This window comes from Leuresthes tenuis, unplaced genomic scaffold, assembly GCF_036924035.1.
Source record: "Leuresthes tenuis unplaced genomic scaffold, fLeuTen1.0.hap1 SCAF_9, whole genome shotgun sequence".
Lineage (NCBI taxonomy): Eukaryota > Metazoa > Chordata > Actinopteri > Atheriniformes > Atherinopsidae > Leuresthes > Leuresthes tenuis.
This window is the reverse complement of record NW_027325363.1, coordinates 32751333-32757332: the sequence shown is the minus strand read 5'-3', so window position 1 is coordinate 32757332 and position 6000 is coordinate 32751333.

The window sequence follows — 6000 nt, the reverse complement described above, 5'->3', positions numbered from 1 at the left end:
ACTTCGTCACAGTTAAAAACATAAAATCCAGGGTGTGCTCAGTCATAAAATCATTATTTAAGAATCTTTTCCCAGCTAAAGACCTAACATTTAATAAAGCCAACTTAAGTGTTTTAGAGGTATTATTTGCCCCCTCGTGCTTTGGAGCAGTCTGTGGCACACAAGGTATGTTCACTTTATTTAAAAATCTTTTAGAAGGCAGCTCTCTGTGTTTTGACTGGGACACATTTCTCCTCCTGTCACCTAAAAGTACAGATATTTTAAAGCCTTCTAATAAACAGGGTCCCGGCTTGCCCTGGGAAAAGTCATGACTGTCATAATCCTCACAGCCCGGACCCTCCACACATCACACTGCGGAGATAGAACATGATGGCGATGTGGAGGGACAAGAGAGGGTGGGGCTGGGTGTCATCGCTTCGGCTGCTCTGGTGGGAGTGAGGCTCGGTGAGGAATCTTTGGTCGCTCTGGTGGGGGGTTTATGGGGGACAAAAAGGGATTGGGCTGGGGGGTAAATCTGAGCCCAGCGTTGACCTGTTCATCTGCTCGGTGAATTTCAGGTGAGGGGAGGAGGGCGGTGAGCTGTCAAGGCTTTGGGGGGCTGGGGAAACCAATTTTGTTTACAACTTAAACTCTCTTTCTGTGCCAGTTGTTTGCCCTTTTAAGGTCCATCCATTTTCTATAACCGCTTAATCCGTTGGTCAGGTCACAGTCATCGGGCCTCGAGAGGCGGGGTACAGTCTGGACAGGTCACCGGTCCATCACAGGCCCACACAGAGATAAACGAGACAAACAACCACACACGCTCACACTCATTGGAGAATCACAAGTTTTAGAGTCACCAATTAACCCAACATGCATGTTTTTGGACAGTGGGAGGAAGCCAGAGTAACCATAGAGAACATGCATACTCCACACAGAAAGGCCCCAGGTGGGGATTGAACCTAAAACCTAGAATGTTGTTGCTGTGAGGCAATGGTGCTAACCACCACACCACCATGTAAAATTTAGAGATTTTGGCTTTAAATATTTTAGTATGATAGGAGAATCACACGATTTCATGAAAATATTTCAATGTACGTGGTTTTTTGAAAATTTGTACAGCAATTAAGAACACCGCGATAATAGCGTTAACCGTTATAATTTGGTCGCTATAATTGAGATATCAAATTTTCCATATCGTTACATCCCTAATGTACAGTATTCAACTATGGAAACTGGAAAAACGTGGATTAAATAAAGGACACAATCAGTATTTGCTTTTGATAATGTCATCTTTTGATGACATGGCATTTTGTTTTCAGTTCAAGGCTATGGTGACAATGGCTATGCTTAACCCTCTGTCAAGAACATAGGCCGTAGTGGTTGACATGAACAACCTGCCCTCTTCTTAAAGTAACTGTTTAGTAAAAAAAATCTGAATGTAAACTATTTTTTTAGAGAAAAGACACACACAAAGAAACTTTTTTAACCAACTAGTGAATTACTAGCGAAACAAATCAGAATCCCGACAGCAGCTCTCCAATATTATGTGTCTTTTCAGAATAAAATGAAAGAAACAAACAAACAAACAAACTGTAGTTCTTGTACTTCCTGGGTGCCATATAGTGCAGAGCAGCACAACATAGTATTGATAAAGCAAATTTTCCAAAGAGCTCCATACACTGGCTAAGCTCAGTGGTTACTTCGCTCATCAATTCTACTCAGAATTCGCTGACTTCACCCGTTTGTGGGTTCAAACCTCGGGCGCTGTCCAGTGTTTACTTTTTTTTTCATGATTAATAATATATTCCAATCACCTCTTTATTCAATACTTCGTCACAGTTAAAAACATAAAATCCAGGGTGTGCTCAGTCATAAAATCATTATTTAAGAATCTTTTCCCAGCTAAAGACCTAACATTTAATAAAGCCAACTTAAGTGTTTTAGAGGTATTATTTGCCCCCTCGTGCTTTGGAGCAGTCTGTGGCACACAAGGTATGTTCACTTTATTTAAAAATCTTTTAGAAGGCAGCTCTCTGTGTTTTGACTGGGACACATTTCTCCTCCTGTCACCTAAAAGTACAGATATTTTAAAGCCTTCTAATAAACAGGGTCCCGGCTTGCCCTGGGAAAAGTCATGACTGTCATAATCCTCACAGCCCGGACCCTCCACACATCACACTGCGGAGATAGAACATGATGGCGATGTGGAGGGACAAGAGAGGGTGGGGCTGGGTGTCATCGCTTCGGCTGCTCTGGTGGGAGTGAGGCTCGGTGAGGAATCTTTGGTCGCTCTGGTGGGGGGTTTATGGGGGACAAAAAGGGATTGGGCTGGGGGGTAAATCTGAGCCCAGCGTTGACCTGTTCATCTGCTCGGTGAATTTCAGGTGAGGGGAGGAGGGCGGTGAGCTGTCAAGGCTTTGGGGGGCTGGGGAAACCAATTTTGTTTACAACTTAAACTCTCTTTCTGTGCCAGTTGTTTGCCCTTTTAAGGTCCATCCATTTTCTATAACCGCTTAATCCGTTGGTCAGGTCACAGTCATCGGGCCTCGAGAGGCGGGGTACAGTCTGGACAGGTCACCGGTCCATCACAGGCCCACACAGAGATAAACGAGACAAACAACCACACACGCTCACACTCATTGGAGAATCACAAGTTTTAGAGTCACCAATTAACCCAACATGCATGTTTTTGGACAGTGGGAGGAAGCCAGAGTAACCATAGAGAACATGCATACTCCACACAGAAAGGCCCCAGGTGGGGATTGAACCTAAAACCTAGAATGTTGTTGCTGTGAGGCAATGGTGCTAACCACCACACCACCATGTAAAATTTAGAGATTTTGGCTTTAAATATTTTAGTATGATAGGAGAATCACACGATTTCATGAAAATATTTCAATGTACGTGGTTTTTTGAAAATTTGTACAGCAATTAAGAACACCGCGATAATAGCGTTAACCGTTATAATTTGGTCGCTATAATTGAGATATCAAATTTTCCATATCGTTACATCCCTAATGTACAGTATTCAACTATGGAAACTGGAAAAACGTGGATTAAATAAAGGACACAATCAGTATTTGCTTTTGATAATGTCATCTTTTGATGACATGGCATTTTGTTTTCAGTTCAAGGCTATGGTGACAATGGCTATGCTTAACCCTCTGTCAAGAACATAGGCCGTAGTGGTTGACATGAACAACCTGCCCTCTTCTTAAAGTAACTGTTTAGTAAAAAAAATCTGAATGTAAACTATTTTTTTAGAGAAAAGACACACACAAAGAAACTTTTTTAACCAACTAGTGAATTACTAGCGAAACAAATCAGAATCCCGACAGCAGCTCTCCAATATTATGTGTCTTTTCAGAATAAAATGAAAGAAACAAACAAACAAACAAACTGTAGTTCTTGTACTTCCTGGGTGCCATATAGTGCAGAGCAGCACAACATAGTATTGATAAAGCAAATTTTCCAAAGAGCTCCATACACTGGCTAAGCTCAGTGGTTACTTCGCTCATCAATTCTACTCAGAATTCGCTGACTTCACCCGTTTGTGGGTTCAAACCTCGGGCGCTGTCCAGTGTTTACTTTTTTTTTCATGATTAATAATATATTCCAATCACCTCTTTATTCAATACTTCGTCACAGTTAAAAACATAAAATCCAGGGTGTGCTCAGTCATAAAATCATTATTTAAGAATCTTTTCCCAGCTAAAGACCTAACATTTAATAAAGCCAACTTAAGTGTTTTAGAGGTATTATTTGCCCCCTCGTGTTTTGGAGCAGTCTGTGGCACACAAGGTATGTTCACTTTATTTAAAGATCTTTTAGAGTGCAGCTCTCTGTGTTTTGACTGGGACACATTTCTCCTCCTGTCACCTAAAAGTACAGATATTTTAAAGCCTTCTAATAAACAGGGTCCCGGCTTGCCCTGGGAAAAGTCATGACTGTCATAATCCTCACAGCCCAGACCCTCCACACATCACACTGCGGAGATAGAACATTATGGCGATGTGGAGGGACAAGAGAGGGTGGGGCTGGGTGTCATCGCTTCGGCTGCTCTGGTGGGAGTGAGGCTCGGTGAGGAATCTTTGGTCGCTCTGGTGGGGGGTTTATGGGGGACAAAAAGGGATTGGGCTGGGGGGTAAATCTGAGCCCAGCTTTGACCTGTTCATCTGCTCGGTGAATTTTAGGTGAGGGGAGGAGGGCGGTGAGCTGTCAAGGCTTTGGGGAGCTGGGGAAACCAATTTTGTTTACAACTTAAACTCTCTTTCTGTGCCAGTTGTTTGCCCTTTTAAGGTCCATCCATTTTCTATAACCGCTTAATCCGTTGGTCAGGTCACAGTCATCGGGCCTCGAGAGGCGGGGTACAGTCTGGACAGGTCACCGGTCCATCACAGGCCCACACAGAGATAAACGAGACAAACAACCACACACGCTCACACTCATTGGAGAATCACAAGTTTTAGAGTCACCAATTAACCCAACATGCATGTTTTTGGACAGTGGGAGGAAGCCAGAGTAACCATAGAGAACATGCATACTCCACACAGAAAGGCCCCAGGTGGGGATTGAACCTAAAACCTAGAATGTTGTTGCTGTGAGGCAATGGTGCTAACCACCACACCACCATGTAAAATTTAGAGATTTTGGCTTTAAATATTTTAGTATGATAGGAGAATCACACGATTTCATGAAAATATTTCAATGTACGTGGTTTTTTGAAAATTTGTACAGCAATTAAGAACACCGCGATAATAGCGTTAACCGTGATAATTTGGTCGCTATAATTGAGATATCAAATTTTCCATATCGTTACATCCCTAATGTACAGTATTCAACTATGGAAACTGGAAAAACGTGGATTAAATAAAGGACACAATCAGTATTTGCTTTTGATAATGTCATCTTTTGATGACATGGCATTTTGTTTTCAGTTCAAGGCTATGGTGACAATGGTTATGCTTAACCCTCTGTCAAGAACATAGGCCGTAGTGGTTGACATGAACAACCTGCCCTCTTCTTAAAGTAACTGTTTAGTAAAAAAAATCTGACTGTAAACTATTTTTTTAGAGAAAACACACACACAAAGAAACTTTTTTAACCAACTAGTGAATTACTAGCGAAACAAATCAGAATCCCGACAGCAGCTCTCCAATATTATGTGTCTTTTCAGAATAAAATGAAAGAAACAAATAAACAAACAAACTGTAGTTCTTGTACTTCCTGGGTGCCATATAGTGCAGAGCGGCACAACATAGTATTGATAAAGGAAATTTCCCAAAGAGCTCCATACACTGGCTAAGCTCAGTGGTTACTTCGCTCATCAATTCTACTCAGAATTCGCTGACTTCACCCGTTTGTGGGTTCAAACCTCAGGCGCTGTCCAGTGTTTTCTTTTTTTTTCATGATTAATAATATATTCCAATAACCTCTTTATTCAATACTTCGTCACAGTTAAAAACATAAAATCCAGGGTGTGCTCAGTCATAAAATCATTATTTAAGAATCTTTTCCCAGCTAAAGACCTAACATTTAATAAAGCCAATTTAAGTGTTTTAGAGGTATTATTTGCCCCTTCGTGTTTTGGAGCAGTCTGTGGCACACAAGGTATGTTCACTTTATTTAAAGATCTTTTAGAGGGCAGCTCTCTGTGTTTTGACTGGGACACATTTCTCCTCCTGTCACCTAAAAGTACAGATATTTTAAAGCCTTCTAATAAACAGGGTCCCGGCTTGCCCTGGGAAAAGTTATGACTGTCATAATCCTCACAGCCCGGACCCTCCACACATCACACTAAGGAGATAGAACATGATGGCGATGTGGAGGGACAAGAGAGGGTGGGGCTGGGTGTCATCGCTTCGGCTGCTCTGGTGGGAGTGAGGCTCGATGACGAATCTTTGGTCGCTCTGGTGGGGGGTTTATGGGGGACAAAAAGGGATTGGGCTGGGGGGTAAATCTGAGCCCAGCTTTGACCTGTTCATCTGCTCGGTGAATTTCAGGTGAGGGGAGGAGGGC